General features: G+C 42.8%; 1 protein-coding gene across 4 annotated transcripts in view; it reads right to left on the minus strand.

The window, feature by feature from the left end:
• Rgl1 (ral guanine nucleotide dissociation stimulator like 1) overlaps positions 1–20777 on the minus strand; it is a 243937-nt gene that overhangs the window by 67799 nt on the left and 155361 nt on the right. The gene's annotated exons all lie outside the window — the stretch shown is intronic.

Below are 20777 nucleotides of genomic sequence, written 5' to 3' on the forward strand. Positions count from 1 at the left end.
CAAAGTCCTGTAAGGCAGTGTACAGTCCTGTGAATTCAGTGTGGCAGAATGGTGGCCATGTGTGGAGGTGGCGGCCAATTCTTCCTGAAGAAAGAGAGATTCTTACTTCACAGCTATACAATGGCTTCTCCTTACACCCCTAGTGACATCAAGGCTGATGGCAATACTTTATCAAAGATGTTGTCTGTCACAGTTTGAAGTTTAGCAAATTGTCCACTATCTGATCCTCTTTGTACTATTAAAGATATGTCTTCAATCTCATTTTTAAAAACAGTGTCTACCACAGTATGCCAGAAGAGTCAATACATAATAGTTCTGGAAACTTAAAAAAAAAAAATATATATATATATACATATATATATATATATATATGTGTGTGTGTGTGTGTGTGTGTGTGTGTGTATATATGTATATATGTGTATATATGTATATGTATATATACATATATGTATACATATGTATATCTATGTATATATGTATACATATGTATATCTATGTATATATGTATACATATGTATATATATACATATATGTGTATACATATGTGTACATGTATACATATGTATATATACACACACATACACACACATATATACATACATATATATGTATACATACAGCATATACATATACACATATTCATATATAATATATATTACACACACACACACAGCATAATGTTTATGTGAGCCAACTGACATTATGGTCACAGATTGAAAGATCTGGGATGAGCCGGGCGGTGGTGGCGCACGCCTTTAATCCCAGCACTTGGGAGGCAGAGGCAGGCGGATTTCTGAGTTCGAGGCCAGCCTGGTCTACAAAGTGAGTTCCAGGACAGCCAGGACTACACAGAGAAACCCTGTCTCAAAAAACCAAAAACCAAAAAAAGAAAAAAAAAAGAAAGAAAGATCTGGGCTGGAGGAAGCCTGTTTTCCATGGCACCTTATAGAGACCTAAACATCACCCATCCGACGGCCTTCAGTCACAGGCAGGATGTACATTCTACTTTCACACCACCAGCAACCAAGGGGACTGGGTGAGAAACACCTGCTCTGCAAAGCCTGGGGCTTATCCCAGGGGAGCAATGGAAATTGTGATGGTTCCCGGCCCTGCTCTCGGGAAATGTGCAAACACCAAAGGATAAGTACTTATGAGAAGCAGCTAGCACAGAAAAGCAGGCCTACGGTTATCACTATACATTAATACACATAAACCATAATGTGGAAAGATTAGTGATAAAATGTAAAAGGCTTGAAAACTGAGGCTGAGGGAAGAGAATCAAACTGCAGAAAAATAAGGGTGTGCCTTGCATTCTCAGTAAATTTGTGCCTAGCAAATTACATGCAGATGTAATTTTCCAAGCTGAACTCCTTCATGGATGCTGACCTACCAGGAAGAGCTCTGCAGTAAATCTGTTTCCAAAGCAAATAATTATCCTCACTGATGCAAAGATTCTCATTGGTACAAAAAACTACCAGGCAGTTCATCTGAACTATAAATTAAATTACTCAATATTGACTGCCTAAAGTCCTAAACTGAAATACATATATACAGAAATCAGAGTGACAAGATATGAACCTCTAACGATGACAGTTGTGGCTACTGAGTTCTGGCCCTGTCAGAAGTTAAACTGCAGGAAGAAAACCCAGGGATTGCTTTCAGAAAGACTCACATGGTGGCAACCACTTTTAGGTTAGAATAGCTTAATGTCATCATGTCTAGCTGCTGATAGGAACTGATGCAAGGACCACAGTGTATGAGGCACACGGATCTGTTTCTTACTTAATGGTTTTAATTTTCTAAGGCTGAGGCTGGAGAGATTACTCAGCAGTTCATGCTTCCTGCTCTCCCAGACTCAATTTCAGTTCCCAGAACCCATGTCAGGCAGGTGGCTCACAACCACCTGGGACTCAGGCTCTAGGGGATCTGGCCCCTGAGGCATAAACACACATGTGACACATGTGTGTACATCACACACACACAAACACATACAAAATACATACACATAAATAAAAACTTAAAAATTATAAAAATTTTCTAAAGACATAGGTCTGATGCAGGAAAAACAGGAGCTTTTAGAACGCTCTTAGAACCGTTGGCTGGGGCAAGGTCTGGGTGCTTCTTCTTCTTCTCACCCTGCACTTGGTTTGCAACAAGTGAGCCACAATGTCCATCTGTCCCCAAAAGTTCCACTTAAAGCAGAAACAATGAGTGACAGATGTGTGGTCTCAAACTCTAATTACATTTGTAAACACTACGCACAGCACCGTTTTGAGTGGGTACTGTAAAACACTCGATTGTTTTGTTTCATTGCATTACCTTCAGAGACTACAGACATTTCTTTACCACTGACTTTCTTAGCCTTCAATGTGTTCACACATGACCTTAAACTCGACCAAGTAGGTGTGACACGCAGCCTTTCCAGGTCCACTCCCTTTTACTCTGTGAACATCTTACAAGACCTAGTGATGAACTGCAGTGCACTGAAGACATACTTCATGTTCACCACTTTATACTTCCAGAGAAACATCTAAGCGACGGCAATATAAAATATAATGCTAATTAGCCAGGCCTAATGGCTCACACTGATAATGTGCCCAGCCATCCACAGGCTGACAACAAAGGATGGCTATAAGTTCAAGGCCAGCATGAGCTACACTGTAAATTCCAGACCAGCTTTGGATACAAAGTGAGACCCTTTTTCAATAAACAAACAAGTAAATAAATAAAGTATAAAAATTAAAATTTAAATTCAATAAAAATATTTATCTAAAAATACCGGTATCTCTTTGATCTCTCTTATGGTAAGACTAAAAACATAAGGACGTTTTGTAGTTTTTGCTTTGTACTTCAAAAGACTGTCAAGATAATTATCTACCTACACAATACTATACAAGTTATTAAAAAATATTTAATGCCAAGTGTTACCGGCACAAGGCACGGCTTCTCCGTTGGTAGGAATGGTCAGGCTCTAATTTTAGATCAGACTTCCTTACTTTGTGATCTGCCAGGGCTCCCTTACTGAGAGGTTTGTAATGTGATGAATCTCACCTTACTTTGAAGTGCAAACTCCACTCGCAAACAAGACCTTTTCTTACTGAAAGGAATGCTGACTTAAAAGAACTAATTTTTCACTGATATTGATGTAGCCAAGAACTCAAACACAGAGAAAAGTGCTTGCTAGAGGACTTGACCACATGGGTCCCTTCTCCTGCCAGAGGACGGATCTGGCAGGCTGCCAGGCACTCCCTGGGGAATGGAATGGCTGCTCTAGCCGGTCTCTCTCTCTCACTCTGCATGCAGGATGTTTCTTTGTGTCCTGACTGATTCCTGCTTCTCAGCGTGTACATCAGGAAGAAGCAAGGGTGACTTGGGAGATCCCTTAGTAAAATATGCTCGATGCTCAGATGTAGAGGATTATTATTCATGAATGAAGTAAGCAAGCAACAGTATCAGAAAGTGAAATACAGAATCATGCCATGGGCTGGAATCATTTTCACAAACCTCAACGATGAAGGTCAGGGCTGGCGCATTTGCTTAAAGTTTTCTATGAAGCTTCTATATTCTTAATGAATACACGAAAGGCTGTTTGCTGTCATGAGTCAGACCAGATTTTTTTGTTTTGCTAGGATTTTAGGTGAGCAATATTCAAACAGTACATTCTCACAAAACAAGCAAACAAACAAACAAACAAAAACAGAACTATCTGCTAACTGCTGGAATTATTTTGAAGTGAAGTTGTATAGAAATGAAATATAAAAACATATCCACTGAGATAGCAAGATAGGTCAGTGGGTTTAGGTGATGGTGATCAAGACTGGCCACCTAAAACCAATCCCACAGACCCACATGGTGGGAGGAGAGAATGGACTGACTCCCAGAAGTTGTCTTCTAACCTCCACATGCACATGCATGGTACATACATACATAAATGCATTTATACACACACACACACACACACCCCTAAACAAGTAAATAAATGAAAAAAATTTTAAATATCATATACCAGATTGGATAAACTAAAATGTTAAAAAGTTTCATTTTTTTTGCAGCGAAAGAGTTCATAGGTCCATAATTCTTTTAAGGAACTTCAGAACCTATTCTTATATTATCTGAATAACTTCTAATTGAAGGGTTTTTTTGTTTTTTTTTTTTAAGGGTGGAGCCCTTGGCAGACAGTGTTTAGTAAGTCAGACTTGGAAAGCCAGACAAGGAGTCCTAAGCCTGCCCTGTGGGTTAGCACGCTAACAGGAAGCAACTCAATCTGGGTTTAATCAGAACCCATGACTTTGCTGACAAGACCATGATACCAAGGCCACAGAAATGCTATATGGCTGTGTTTTTGGTCAACTCTTTTGCTACCAGAACTCAGCTTTGTCTAGGAGAGCATGCTTACCTCTTGTGGCATAAATATCTACAATTCTGCCCAAGTAACTGAGCTGTGTGTACAAGTTCCTAATTACCAAAGCTCCCAAAGACTCTAGGTCTGGGACTACAAGCTCAGCACCAGCTATTTGCTTAGGTATGGACTCATTCTTTCTCTAGGTTAATCGTGCCAGTTAAAGGATGCTGAACAAAAATTTAAATGCAGATAAACAATAATAACTAAATAATTTGGGAGCATACAGAAATGTCTCATGTGGTATTTGGGACCTGCCCACAGAACTAAAAACCTCTACTCCTTATTTTAAATGTAAATATGAGTCTCATAGATCATATACATGTATATATACATGTGTGTACTTACTCATGGGTAGGGTAAGTCAAGACGGGTTTATAATTTAAGTGAACTAACAAGGATAATTAGCACTTCTATCACGGAAGTATCATTGTCCCCACGTGTTTCTAACTTATATATTCCTCTCTAGCTGTTTTGAAATGCATAACTAACATCAATGTCTATGGTCCTAGATGTATGCCTTCTCACCAGCCACCTTCGCTCTTCCCTTTCTAACTTCTAGAAACCTCTATTCTCTTAGACATGATCAACTTTCTAGACAGCCACAACTGCGTGAGAACACATGTCATCTGTCTTTCTGTGCCTGGCTTATTCCCTTTAACATAGTGCCTCCAGTTCTGTCTCTGTTACTGCAAGTAACAGTTTCCTTCTAAGGATGAACAATATTCCACTGTGCATATATACAGCACACCGTTACAACCCACTCACCCATTAATCCCACACCTTGTCTAATGTAAATAATCTGGCAGGAACAGGCAAGTTCAGGTTTCTCTTGTAAGTAATTAAGTGATTGCACTTCCTTGGAGATGTGTCCTGTGGTGGGGTTGCTTTGATTATATGGCAATTCCATATGGTTTCCATGCTGGTAGCGTGTCCTATATTGTTCTTAATGAGGTCCTCAGCCCTACGCTCGAAGCACGCAGTGAGTAGGGGAGGAATAGATGCCTCCTCCACCTGTTTATCTAGTTACTAACTCACATGTTAACACAACAAGACCACCAGCCAGCAAAGCCTCACAGTTTAAACATCCAGGCCATCTAGTACAACAGAGAAAACAGGAAAGGAAGCCATGAGCACACAGAAGCAGAAGGGAAGCTACTGCTCTTCGCCCATCATAAGGCCACAGGTTACATCCCCACAACTGAAGACAGGTTAACAAGAGAAACCTAGAGCAAATGGTACCTCAGATTTTCCATGACCTGTGAGTCTTCAGAAAAAAAGGCTCAGGGAAAAAACTATGCCTATGCCTATGCCTCTGCTCAGTGCAGGATGGAGACAAGGAGAGACCGAAGTAGGCAAAGAGAACATGATCTGACCTCAGCAACAGCAAGAGGTGGACCTGGCACAGCCTGCTGAGACTCTCCCTGCATAGTGTGCTGTATTAGCTACTTTTCTACTGCTAGGATAAAATACTATGATCAAGGCAACTTGTAGAAGAAGGCTTATGGTTCCAGAAGAATACAAGTCCATCGCCATGGGGGAGAAGGACACTGTACTAGACAAACACAGACAGTGGCTGGAGCAGCAACTGAGTGCTTGCCTCTCAACCTATAACCTAGAAGTACAAGGACAGAACTGAACTGGAAAGAGTGCATGGCTCTTGAATCCTCAAAGCCTGCACCCAGGGATATACTTCCCCCAGCAAGGGCATACCTCTTAAACTCACCCCAGTAGCACCATCAACTAGGGACCAAGTATTCAGATGCCCAAGAATACTGAGAACATCCCATTCAAAACACCCTATCTGTCTTCTCTGAGGGCACAGCAGAACCCTTTCTGGGATGAGGGTCCTGACCAATATTACTAGATGATGTAAATCAGGTAATTTATTTATTGCAAACCTTACACAAAAAAAGTGGAGAGAGTTTTTAAAAACATTTTAGTTCTTCCAAACAGCTTTGGGGAAGCGGTGGTTTAGTTTCTGTTTGAGAAGATAAAGGGGAAGAGAAGTCAAAAGGTCAGAAAGATCTTGCTTTTACACTCCTGTACTTCAGTTCAAAATAATCCATATGCCAAAGTACCTACTTGGGGGTGTCATTTTCTGAGCCCCAGCATAACTCAACATGAGTGAAATGTGGAGAGAGACAGGCAGCATATCTTGGAAACACCAAGACGGACTGGTGCGCTAGAGGTGCCAGAAAAGGCTTCCTGAGTAGGCCGTACCCACTCTGTGACTGCAGTGTTGGCCAGGGCGCAGCAGGCACAGAGCCCAGCATAAACAAAGTCACTAAAAAGAATAAAGCATGAGGGGGGAGACAGTTGCAAAGGTAATGGGACAACAGGAACGATGGCCTGGCTAGATACTCCACAAGGTCCTACTTGACTACAGAGGTCTTCAATGATGCGCCCTAAAAGGTGGAGATGCTGGTCCTCTAGGAAGTAGGAAGCTGATGGGGAGGGAATGCTCTAGCTGTGGTCAGAAAAATTGGTGCTGAGGAGAGCACTGGTGAAGAGTGTTTTTCAGCTGGTAAAACAACTGGTGATCTCCTGTTGTGCTGCAGCAGAGCCTGGGGAAAGGCTGGCACAAAAGCAAAGAGCTGGTTAGAGAGAGATGTTTAAAAAATAAGAAAACCAGCTGGGGTGGTGGTGGCGCAAGTGCTTTTAATCCCAGCACTTGGGAGGCAGAGGCAGACAGATTTCTGAGTTTGAGACCAGCCTGGTCTACAGAGTGAGTGCCAGGAGCCAGGACAGCCAGGGCTACACAGAGAAACCCTGTCTCGAAAAAACAAAAAAAAAAAACCAAAAAAACCCAAAAAAACAACAACAACAAAAAAAACCAAAAAACAAAACAAAAAAACAAAAGAAGAAGAAGAAGAAAACCATGAAGAACAATAAGAACAGAGGTAAAAGATAAAGACAAAGAAAGGATCCAGGATGTTTACCTGATTTGTGGCATGGCTGACTGACCACAAATGGTGTCACCAAATCAAAGAAAATAGAGAGGGGGCAAGGGTGTGGTTAGAGAAGGACTGAATTCTGTTTAGAAATTACACAACTTGAGGAGCTGGGGACAAGGCTCATTGTTAAAATGCTGAGTCTAAGTCTGGATCCCCAACACCCAGGGCACAACACATCTGTAACCCTGGCACTGGGAAGTAGGTGCCAATGGGTGGATGGATCCTGGGAGCATGCTGGCCAGCCACATCAGCCAGTGAGTGAACTCCAGATTCAGTGAGAGATTCTCTCAAAAAATAAGGTGAATAGAAGTTGAAGAAAAAACCCAAATGTCAATCTCTAGCCTCTACATACACATGCATGTATATGTGCTTGCATGCATGCATGCACACACACACACACATACACACACACACACACATATACTACACATACAAATTTAATTAATTAATTAAAAATAAAAATGTACAACTTGACCATTCTCTGAGGATTCTTATACTGGTATGAACTAACTTGAGGACATCCAATGGGGGCATTTTTAAAATATCTAGAAGTGGGCAGAGAGATGGCTCAGTGGTTAAGAGCACCTGCTGCTCTTTAGTTCTCAGCATCCACATCCAGGGCACTGGTGTCTTTGGTGTCTTTGCGCTCACGTGCACATATTCGCACCAGGCACCCACGTAACCAGAATAGTAAACGGAAATCTAAAAGCTGGGAAGAGGGGTTCCAGAGGGAAATCTGTTCTAACAGCCAGATTCACTCTTCCAGTAAGTTATGTAAAACAGGAGTGACTGGCTGAGGATGGCGGCTGAACGAATGTTAAAAATAGAGGCTCTTCAAGAGGAAGGCAGCAAGCAAGCTGGGAAGACACACCTGCACTGTGCCAGATTCCATGGTGCCATTCGTGGGCAGAGGACCCAGAAGAAATCCTCACTGCACTGCACACAGACACACAAACACATATCCCTACATCTTCCATCTAATCATGCAAATACACCAAGGCCTAGCCAGCAGCGCATGCTGCCCAAGCCAGCACGTACCACTTGCCAACAACACATACCCTCCCTTGACTCTAGTCAGTGCCATCGTGTTAGTATGGATTCAACCATGCTGGGAACATGTACATCAACTGTGACAAACATGGCTCTTGGAGAGCTGGTTTCTCGGCATCCCACTGCTCAAAGGTCCCGCTCGGAGTCTGTGGATGGCAGCTCAACACTTTTCTCTTTGTGTCCACTGCAAGCAAAGTATTTTGTTGCCACTATGGTCTTTGACCTCAGAGAAGATGGAGCCTAGAATACGATAAAAAAGGAGACACGTGGAGGAGGGTACTTGAGCAAGTTCACAACAATGAACTCAATCAAAACAACGCTTGGGCACTGAACTCCCATGAAGTCACCTGTCAGAATGGAGCCCCTTGGCCAGGCCTCTGAAATGGGTGTCCTTCATCCTCAGGAAGATGCTAAGGGAGTACTAACATGGAACAATAGCCAGCCATTATCACAAAGAAACCCCAGCCCCCTCCATCCTGTCTCAGCAAGGTTTCCTAGATCGCCCCTTAAGTCCAGGAACCCTTCCTGAGAAAACAGGAAGTTGTTTTTTCCACAGACTACTTCTTTAATATTTCTAGCACAAATCACTATTTCTGGTCATCTTCTAAGGGTTCAGAGTCCCTGGGAATGCTTCCAGCCCTGCCTCCTCTCTGTTTTTCCTTTTCTTGAAAGCAGGTCTTGCTACTGGCCTCAAACTCCAAGCACTCTGGTGATCCTCCTGCCTCAGTACCCACCCCCCACCACCACCACCAGACTTGAGATGCCTGTGATTACTGCACCCTGTCTCTGCTTCTGAGGTTAATTTATAGAAAACTAAAGCTAAACCTTAAAGTTCCAAAGGTTCTGGTCATCTACTTATAAGAAGCTATATATCATCTGCTACCTTGAGAAGTCCAAGGACTTAAGAGTTTAAATTAGCATAGCCCCTGTTGCACAGCTTCACACACTGTCCCACAGAGAGGAGAATCCAAAGCAAACTTCCCCAAAACATAACCCCCTCCCTGTCCTCTCTCATCGAGAACTTCCAATGCCCAAGGTCAGCAAATGCTGTGGTCCCAGGTTCATGGGTATCCTTCTTGTCTGGATGTTCATCTGATTTGTATAACCCAACCACTATCTATCTGTAAGGGTTGGCAGGATGTAGTGAGCTTCTGTGTGACCTACTATTCTTTATGGATGAAGCCAGTTATGAAAGGAAAGCCTTCTCCACAGCCCTGAGCTTTCCCACAAACCTGTAGAGGCCTCAGACGGCCCCCTGGAGCTTTATCTCCTTGAGAGGAGTTCCAAGTTTCCATTCACAGACCCTAAGCTTGGGTGGGGGCAGATTGCCTGCCATTCCCAAACTTAGTCATTAGCTTGATTCTTCTTTTATATATATCATGTCAAGAAATCTCTCTTCCCCATCTTCCTATGGGATTAGTTCAATTTTAACCAAACTAAATATTTCCCACCATTTAGGGGCTGGAGAGATGGCTCAGTGGTTAAGAGCATTAATTGTTCTTCCTGGGGACCCAGGTTCTATTACAGCATCCATGGGACAGCTCAAAATGTCTGTTACACTTGTTCCAGGGAATCCAACACTTAACCTCCATGGGTACTCTAGACATGTTCACAGACATACATGCAGGCAGAACATCCATACACATAAAATAAAAATAAATAAATCTAAAAAAAAAAAAAAAAAAAGTAAGGACCCAGGTTAGGATCTCTACTCACTAAGTAAAAAAGCTTGGTACTTCAGCACATGTCTGTTATCTCAGCACTGTAAGGCAGAGAAAGAAAGATCCGTGGGACAATTTAGCAAAAGCCATGAGCTCCATGGTCAATCAGAGACAGTCTCAAAAACTAAGATGGCAAGCGAATGACAAAGACATCTGGCCTCTATATATTACACATAGGTTCATAAATGTCCTGCTCCACATACACACATGCACATGAATACACACACACACACATGCACATGAATACACACACACACACACACACACACACACACACAAAGACACAGCACTAAGCTCCATATCAAACTGCCAATGACATCTTTACTCCCTGGAATTTTTAATCCCAGCAACGATATTAGGTAGCTTGTTTCTTTTCCTTTCCAATATAATAATAATAATAATAATAATAATAATAATAATAAAGTTATTATTGTGGCTTGAAAATTCAGATATAAACTGTAGTTTTATAGTTTGTACAAAGTTGGGGGCCACAGGGTCTCTAGCAGGTCCTCTCTCTCAGGACTGTGTTTAGCATAAGTATACCCTACAGCCCAGGCTCCCTGACAGAGCAAACAGGGCTCTTTCAAGCATAAGATCAGATAATCAAACACAGAACCTAATTTAATTTTTTGAGCATCCTGAGCACATCTCTTGGAAAGAGACACTGCATTTTTCTCATGTCGAGTACTGTTCTCCTGGCATCACTGTTGTGCTGTGAATGTAGAGGAAGGAGAAGAGCTGGCATGCAATGTTGAGCGTCGCTATGGACCAGATGCCCAATCCTTACAGCCAGCTGTTATGACGGGAATTGTCACTGCTTCACTTGAGGAGAAGCAAAGAAGTAACCAAAGTTACTCAACCAACCAGTATAGACAGCAGGGTTAAGATTTAAAAGTAGCTTCTTGGCACCATGGTAATGTGCTGCCTAATAACATAAAGCAATACGGTACTGGACACTCAGTCTCCATATCTAAATACTTAAGATTATCAAAACCCAATAGCCTAGAACCCTCCTACTTCAAATAATCCCACAAGAACACTGTAAGATTAGATAACAGACACAAGGTAAAGTATAAGCCTACATATTACTCGTTGTCCACAAATAAAATACTGTATGTGAAGTACTAAATTCCTTTTCATTCTTCCTCTAGCCATACTACTTAAAAGTTGGTCATCTCCAGCATTTTTAACTCCTTGCTATACTGACATCGTTAACACTTCAAAGTGATATTGACTTAGCGCTAAAGGACTTCTTTGGGGAAACCAAGTGTCCCTCATCACTACATGGTCTTCAATAACTAACTGTGCCTAAGAAGGATGAACAGCTTCAGCAAAGGGTGCAAGAGAAGCCAGGAGAGCAACGGGCTGCATGCAGAACTACAGAATGCCTACAACAGCTACAGTTCCTAGGGAGTGCTCATAGCCTCTCCTGAGTTTCTTCTGTTAATTAATTTGCCTACATGCTAGGTTTAAGTCTACTCTAGAGTCACAGAGTTTTAGAGAATCAAAAACAAAATTGTATTATGACTGAAAACAGGATATAGGAAAAAAGGTAGATTTATAAAGTCTGATACTTAGGAGAGGAAATAAAGGTAGCGTGTCAAAAATACTGAGGGCTGGGAAGAACCATAGGTACAATTTCTCCAAATGAAAAGAAAATGAAATAGCAAACATTTTGTTCACTAAGCATTAGTGGTTAAAAATACACATGTAAAAAGGCAGGTGTCAGCTGTAAAGAAAAGGCTTATCTGCCTGATAACATGCTCAGCATTCCCATGGCTCGTGATGCACTCCTGATGTTATTTAGTGAAGACAGGGTCAACATACCCTCTATTGTGCAAGGTATTTAAATGAGATACTAAGGAAACCTTAATATATGAAGAAAAGGAGGGGGTTCTACTGTTTAAAAATCTAATAGTACAGATTATAGTGCGAATACAAACTCTTTTACTTAATGACTCAAAGGGATAAAGCTTAACATTAATTAACATTAAAGAAATGCTAAGTGGCTGATAGAAACCTTAAATGGGAAATTATAGAACCCTGAGGTTCATTAGTAAGATTTACAAGTAACAGTAAACGTGACAAGAAACCAGATTTTATTTCTAATTCTGGGCTAATAAGTCATTGAGAACTTGCTAGTGTCCCCTATGCATCTCAGCAGTGGGCTAACTTATAATTTGTATTTATGTTTGCTCCTAAATGCACTTAAGTCAATTAATTCATTCAACAAATACTTGTTGAGTCTCTACTACATGATTGCTGGAAGTCACAGACACAACATAGAACCAGACAGACAAGATACCTAGATATCACCAGATGAATGGACTACTCTGCAATTAAATAAGATGAAAGCGATTCCTGGGCTCATGGCTGACTGCTTAATGCCAGCCTCTGGGGCCCCAATCCCACAGAGAGAGTCTTCAAGCTCTCTGCATCTGTGAGTTTTATGGGAGCAGGCTAAAAATGCCAAAAAGATGCGACTGCTTCGTTGCCACATGCACACAAGGAAAGCAAAAACAGAGAGGAAGCCCAGTTCCTCCTATCACTGAGTGGTGAGCAGATGTACCCCTGGCCAGATGCAGATGAACAGCGGTCCTCTGCCCTGTCACTTCCCTAGCAGCTCCAGGGAACCTACCAATGGGTTCTAGTATTTCATCATAGCAAAGACAGGTTTCTACATTTAAAAATAGTTTAACTTTTAAATTTTTACCAAGAAACAGTGCACTTAGAGATTTACTTATCTCCTCCCTCAAATGCTAGGGTCTTCAAGAAAAATCACTTGGGATTCTGGGTGACAGGACTTCTAACCCTGTGCTCCAGAGGACCTAAAAGAAAGCCCCAGTGTGGACAGTGGCCTTGGTGTGCTGGCTGCCATTTGAGAAACACAGTGTGCCAGGGTGAAAACAAGCACAAGGTTTGGGAGGGGACAGAGAAGTCAACCACAGCAAGCTTGGACAAGGCATCTGACCCCTCTCTCTCTGTTTTCTTGTCACTGATTCTTTGCTCACTCATCTTGTCATTATGAAAATGGCTTTTCTAACTGTGGGATAAAACTCCAAATACTTGAGATTAAAGGACTATCCAGCATGTGAAGACTTTCCGGACACACTCATGCCAGTGGTCCAAGACACTGTCAAGAAAACCATAGTGATCTTTCTTGAGTGTTTATGTCATTGAACCCAGCAGGTTTTTTGACGAGAAGGGAAGGCATTTCAGTCAGCCTACGGAGTTGGCCTCTGCCTTCATTTCTCTTCCCACTGGTTGTCCACTCTGTGGAAATGTTTTAAAACCTACTTCCTGTGGTGAGCACAGAACTGGCACTGTGCATGCTTTCCTGGAACCCATTGACCCTTTTGCTCAAGAACAACAATAGGTTATAAATGGCACTCTAGCTGTTCCTCAGCCCTTGAAGGGTACTCAACACTCTGTTTTCTTCTAAGAAAAACTGAAGATAACAATTAAGATCCTAAGAATACTGTGCATATATCTCATAATCAGCTTATATAGCAGATACATCTATTATCCCCTCTCTATAACTGAGGAAACCGAAGCCCAGAGAAGCCAAATAGCTTGTTCCATATCACATGCTAAGTAAAAGGTGAAGCAAGGATTCAAATTCAAGTGGTCCAGACGCAGACTTTGACTTAGCCACAGTGCTATCACTGCACTTACAAATTCTGTAAATCCACAGGCCCAGCGCTAGTTGCTCAGCCTGTCTTTATGTCTCTCTGTTCTACTCTACCTCCTTAGCCCCAGTGCCTTGTCTTAATGTAGACCCCATACCTTAACTAAGGATATGTAATAACTCTCATCACCTGCTTCCAACCTCTCCTTAACCTGTCATCTGTAGCCACGAGGATACTTCTAAAGTACATGTTTTGCATTAGAATAAAGTCCAAGTACCTACAGAATCTAAATTTAGCCCACATCTCAGTAGTTCGTCCCAAGGATGTCCTCAACAGCACCGAGTGTCTGTCTATCAGAAGATGAAGACAGATGAGTTTATTCATAACAGCCATACTATTTCCATATCAGAGTATTTGTTTGCAGGGATCTGCCACTTATCATAAGAATGAAGATTACTCATCTGTGTAGCAGTCCCCCTACTCTGTGCTCCAGAGCAGGCCAGGAGCTTAGGAGAGTACTGGACTGTACAGAGCAATGCCCTTTCCACCTGGACTAAGCCCTCACTGTGCACAGGATCAGAATGTTTACAGCATGAACAGGTGCAGCAAAGCCACCACACAAGTCTTTACAACTTTCTGACTAGAAGACTCATTCCTCTTTACCCATAGCTTTACCCTTAGCTTCAGGTCATGTCACTCTCTTGTTTAAAACCTCTCTTTGGCTTTCCATGACACTTGGAAGCGATCTAACCTTCTGCTAGAACTACCAAGGCCACTCCCAACTATCCCTTCGCCATTCACCACCACAGCCATCCACCTGGTTACCCTGCAAGTCCGTGGGTTCCTAAAATGTATCAGGTCCCTTCCTGTCTGCAGACCTCTGCATTATCTCCTTCCATGCTGTGAGGGCCACACGTGGCCTCCTGGATGGCTCCTGGCTCATTCTTATGAACAAGCACTATATGCACAAATCAATGTCCCAGCATCCCTCCAAGTCAGACCACCCACGTTTCCCTGCCACAGCACACCTCCTCAAACACTATCTGTAAACAGAAGAGCAGCAATCCTGTCTGTCTTGCTCCAGGCTCTGTCACTGGTCATGGTGGGTCTACCATGCTATAAATGGTCTATAAATGTTTGCAATAATGAATGAAAAACACATAAGGTAATCAAAGTAGACATTTAGTTATCTATGAAAAGTGTATGAGACTCCACATATGATCCCATGAAAAATACAAAATTCTAAACCGAAACTCATAGATAAAGTAAGCTGGTGCGTTCTCCTCACAGCAGTGAGGAGCTGCCATGCATCTGCTGAAATGATTATTCTGAGCATTGTCCTGGGACGAGTCAGTTCTACAGCTCATTATTATAACTAAAAATTACTAAACTCACGAGATATTTTTCTCTCCAGAATTCCCTTCCTATATACATGGAGATGCTGAATCAAACTTTTGGTCTCTGAGAGTCACATTGCTCCCTCTGTTCTATCAGCTATAAATGCCACAGAGCTGACGTGAATTGCAAATTCTCCTATAAATCCACAGGCTCACTCTCTGAAAACAGAGAGTGGGAATCTGCATTTGCTTGATTTCTGACAGTTCCAAGTGAGAGTGTCAGGGAAATGGATGCACAATCAAGCCAGCAGCTACAGGACGTGAGTGTGAATATGCACACTGCAAGAGATGTACCTGTGTGGTGCCCACTAACGCAGCTTTTGCTCTTCACACACAAAAGATGTCACACAAAGGAAGTCGGGATTTCATCTGCCATTCTCCCCAGCCAGGTTCTGAACTTGGAAGGCTGTGTGAGGCCTCTGAGTTTGTAGTAAGTTTTTATAACTGAAACAATGCTTTAAATCCTAAACATCTTCTAAAATGTGGGCCAGGAGGACTCAGATCTTAAACTAGTCATGTTTAGGAAACAGTTTGGGGGAGGGGCTATAAGCCAGTGAGTTTGTTGGGACGAGTACTAAATACAAACATGAGTGTGCCATGACCGTGGTCTACACTGTGGAGTCTACAGGGAGAATGAACTGCGACAAGTGAGGAGGTACCGTTAGAAGACAAGAGATAACCGGAGCAAAGCATCTCAGACTGTGGACCACACTCTAATGTCAGAGTCATCATGGGTACTAATGGGTGTAAATGGCAGGCTACGTGCATACCTACCACCCGCTATATCCAAATGTCATAACTGAGGCTGTGTGCTTCAGCCCATGTCACTATAACAAGCATGACTGAACAGGGATCACGGCGCCAGGCCTAGATGATCTCCAAGGATGAAGAAAGGGAAAGCGATGTCGTGGGAAATTGAGAAATCTACTTCTCCACTTCTAGAATTTCTGCACTCCCCCTCTCTCCTCCAATCCTCTTTCTTCTTGACCTTGAACAAGGTGCCAATTTGTTTTCTTTTCAGTCATCGACTGGCAGCAGTTTCACTCAGAGCAGAGTGAACATTTGCTTTGGATTGTTCCCACTGGAGCAGATGAGACGGCACGCAGGTTTGCATCTGACTGGTAGATTTCAGACATGATAATACTACTTTTATTTGTGTGGCCTTTTCTAACACTCAGAGACTTCCTCTGTATACACTCTCATCAGAAGCCCACAGCAATTCCATTTAGAGGTATGGTACTGGCAAGGTCAGAGCTCTCCTGTGCAGACTTCTCCTGACGTTTGGATGCACATGGCAGATACCAAGCGCCTACTCCATGTAGGATGATGCTGTAAATGAAGCGCAAATTCAGGACCCACACACAGCATCTGCAGCCACTAGTTTTTTATTATCATAACAAAATGGCAAAGGCAGGCTAACCTCCTAAGGAAAAGATTTGTATTTAGCTCACAGTTCTGGACATTAGAGGTCGAGGTGACCATATTAGCTCAGCTCTAGTGAAGACCTTGAAGGCAAGATGGCAACACAGTGGCAAGAATCACCTCCAAATAGGAAGCAAGAGTGACTCGGAGAGCCAGGATGGCTCTTGCAGTGGCTCTGTCACATAAGAACCTGGGGAATCCCACAATCTTAACCCTAAAGGAGGCTCCTCCAACGTCCTGCACATCTCTAACTGAGTTCCACATCTTAGAGGCTCTATGTCACCTCCCAACACCAGCACCCTGAGACCAAGCCCCGGAGAACCCTATCCAAACCAAAGCACCATTGTAGGCAAACGATGAAATACCTGTCCTGTTTTACTAACATTATTTGAAGGTAAGTTTTTAATTCTTTAGGTATAAAATGTATTTGACCATGTTTAACCCCAATAATGCTTTCATTTCCTCCTCACTGGCATTGAGCCCCTTCAAATATTTAGATCAAATTAACATGACAGAAATCATGGGACTATGGAAAATTATAACTGTCTAGATCTAACAAAAACACAAGTTGTCTTGTCAAAGAAGTGTAATGGCCATGTTGCCAGCAGTAATTGCATGTTTGGATTTTCAAATAGGCATCCTCCCCTAGAGAAAGAGAGAAAGAGAGAGAGAGAGAGAGAGAGAGAGAGAGAGAGAGAGAGAGAGAGAGAGAGAGAGAAAAGCTGAGGTCTTTTCCTTTCCAGGAATGCGATTTAACCTAATAGCTAAGCTAGTAACTACAAGCTGCTGACTTGCTGCATACAAAGAGGGCACTGTCTCTGTGACGGGACACAATGGTCCTGGGTGGTGGATTCCAGTATCTGTGCTGAGTGACCATTCCATTATGTAACCACTGGAGCTGTGTGACTGCCTGTTACCAAATGCCACACTGCTGTCTTTCTAACCAAAGCGGGAAGGCCTTCCCTTCACATTCAAAAGCTGCTCTTGCTTTTTTTTTTTTTTTTTTTTTTTTTTTTTTTTTTTTTTTTTGTTTTTTCGAGACAGGGTTTCTCTGTGTAGCCCTGGCTGTCCTGGAACTCACTCTGTAGATCAGGCTGGCCTCGAACTCAGAAATCCGCCTGCCTCTGCCTCCCAAGTGCTGAGATTAAAGGCGTGTGCCACCACCGCCCGGCCTGCCCTTGCTTTTAAGGTTATAAAGCTGAGACTATTTTCAGCCAGGGAAATCATGGACATAGCTGTTGTGCTCCCACGTAAATAACAACAGGAAAAGAAAGGACAAAAATAAAAAGGTTGTATTTTTAAGGTTTAGGAGCCAACTATGCACAAAGGTAACAGGCACAGAAAAGAGCCAGACTCGTCTACTAAACACCTATGCTTTTCGCTAAGGCTCAACTGTGGAGATCATAGCATTTTTCAAATCTACTTGTGTAATTTGATAGACTCTCTGTAGACACTTAGGAACACTTATCAATTAATTTTTCCAAAATAGACATGAGAAGCTCAAATGAACCACTGACATCACGCAACAGAGCCCAGCCAGGGAGCCCAGGACTCCACAGGGCTGCACAGCACACTGCCCTGTGCAGTCCAGAGCCACTCCCATGCCTTCTGGATACAGGTCTCTGAGGCAAGGAGGAAAGCATATCTTTAAAATGACCTTCGAGTAAATCTGGGACGATGTTGTTCAGGGTGTGAATAAGGCTGAGGACCAAAACAAATGTTAAAAAGAAGCACCATTCAAATTGTGCACTAGAGGAATTCAAAGTACAGTAAGCAGCCATTTTCCCAAGGAGTGAGCCCTTCAAACACCAGCATTTTAAAAGTTTCATTTCTTTTGAAGGAAATGTTTCAGAAATACACTCTTTTTCTGCCTTCAAAAGTAGAATACACTGAGTGTGACTTAGCCTTTCATTCGCAGCCCAGGAGGCCACCAACTATGACCAGGGCTGTGGTGTGTGCCTTTGAAATAGATAAATGTGCTTATTCCAAAACTGAACAGTCTCATATGCTGTTGCTCATTCTTTCCCTAGACTTTAACCATCATGGTTTCCTTGCACACATTCATCCAACAGATACCCGTATCTTCCATCTGCCTGACATCTAGAGTACTAGGTAAGGGAAGGAACAAACCCCATGGCCTCTGGAATGTGGATTCTAGAGAAGGAAAGTGAAAAGCCATCGAGTGAGTGAGCAGATGAAGAAGGGAAGGCACTGGTGATGGCCCTGGGGAAAGGGAAGCAAAGGGGGTAAAAGGCCTCTAGGGTGGGGAAGGATTGCCCAAGATGAGTAGGCAGAGAAAGCCTCCTAACAAGGGACTTGTGACCACAGCCTGTCCCTAGGATGTCCAGTTGTTGTTATAAGTGTTGTCAGCCTCCAAACCTACTCTTCTCAAATCTGCTGCTGCTTCTGGAATGTGTGTGTGTGTGTGTGTGTGTGTGTGTGTGCGTGCGCGTGTGTGTGAGTGAGTGAAAGGAAAAACTGAAATACCCAAAAGCCCAATGGTAGTCCTCATCTTTAAAATACATATAAGATTTTAAACATCTTCAAACTATGGCCACCCAGGTAGACTGTGATCTTCCTAACTCCACCCTTTGTGACTCCAGGACCAACTGCTCTCCACACCCTGGCCTCTGAATGTGACAGTACAAGTTCAGCCCTCTTCTATGTTTTCAGGTCGTTACTTCATTCATAGACTTAAAACTATGTGCATGCTTCACTACCCCAGAGTGCTTCTAAGCTGGAAACCAGTCCAGCACGATAAGTCTAAAATGCAAATATTGCATCACTAGCTTCCCAGCAGCGTGAAAATGCCCTGTGCACCGCTTCTGTCTCTGTTAATGGCCCCACCCACTCTTCTCTGCCTTTAATTCAGGTCCAGCAGCAGGCTGTCAAGGAGGCAGGGAGGGCCCTGCCTCTCCTTGAAGATTGATAAGCATCATGGTTGATAAGGGAGAGACACTTTCTTCAGTGATGTAGCCCCTGGTAAGAAGCCCATGCTCCTTTAAACGAACCTGTCCCTTGATGCTACAATCAACTATAAAGATACTCAGTGAGGCACCAATAAAACAGAGACGTCAAAGGAGCCAGCTGGGAAGTGGATTAGCCTGAGTGGGAGGGAGACAAGAGATAGTAAGAGGGGTGTGTGCGTGTGTGTGCGTGTGCGTGTGCGTGTGTGTGTGTGAACATGACCAAAATACATTATGTATATCTATAAAAACATATTAAGATAGATCACCAAAATTTGTCAGTACACATGTTATAAGTATAAATAAATACAGAAGACTTGACCTGCTCTCATTTTCTTTCTTTGGAGTAAAAAAGGTTTTTTTTTTTTAAGTTAAAAAAACAAAACAAACAAACAAAAAACCCTTAATACAGTTATTATCCAGGTTTCTAAATCATGAGATAAAAGGGATTGTGAAAAGATAGGTCAGTGGTTAAGAGCCATGCTCTTAACCAGGACCCTGACTGAAATCTCAGAACCCAGACGATGGCTCACAGACACCTGCAACTCTAGTTCCAGGGGATCCGACGTCCTCTTCTGGCTCCAGGCACATACAAACAGTGCACAGGCACGCATGTAAGTAACACCCATACACACGAAATAAATTAACTCACTTAAAAGGCTTTTTAACTTTCAATGAAGAAAGGTCTTGCTTAGAGTAGCACAAGCCCCAGACACAGAAATGTGAACAGCAGCAGTCACAATGAGCACAGGGAAAAGCATTTGGCCAGTTAAAGGGCTCTCTTCAACCATTCTAGGAGCCAGAATAAGGAAGGGTGTGGCCCACTGCTGATAGGTGGGGTCACCAGGACTGACAATGCAAGAAAGCAGAACCGCTCAACCCTATCTCCGCTTCTACCTTCCCTATCAAGTAAAAGGCCTTTGAGCTGGAAAGGAAAGACCAACCCAACAAGGAAGAAACCGGAGCTCAAGAGCGAACGGACAGAAAGAGCAGCACTTAGCCCTGTAAGCCACTTGACGTCTCTAGAGACAGGAGGCACTGAGAGCCTCGGCAGAAGTGCTCACAGCACTGATGAACGGAAGAGAAGCAGAGCCCAAGGGGCGTCTTAACATGGCAGCAAGCAAAGAACACAAGCAACGGAGACCACAACGATAGGCTGCTATTCCCATGACTGGGCCAAAACTCCACAACTGCTTTGCAAATACTGGTCATGAGCAGCTAACATGGTATCGTGAG

The sequence above is a fragment of the Arvicanthis niloticus genome, chromosome 10 (assembly GCF_011762505.2).
Source record: "Arvicanthis niloticus isolate mArvNil1 chromosome 10, mArvNil1.pat.X, whole genome shotgun sequence".
Taxonomy (NCBI): Eukaryota; Metazoa; Chordata; class Mammalia; order Rodentia; family Muridae; genus Arvicanthis; species Arvicanthis niloticus.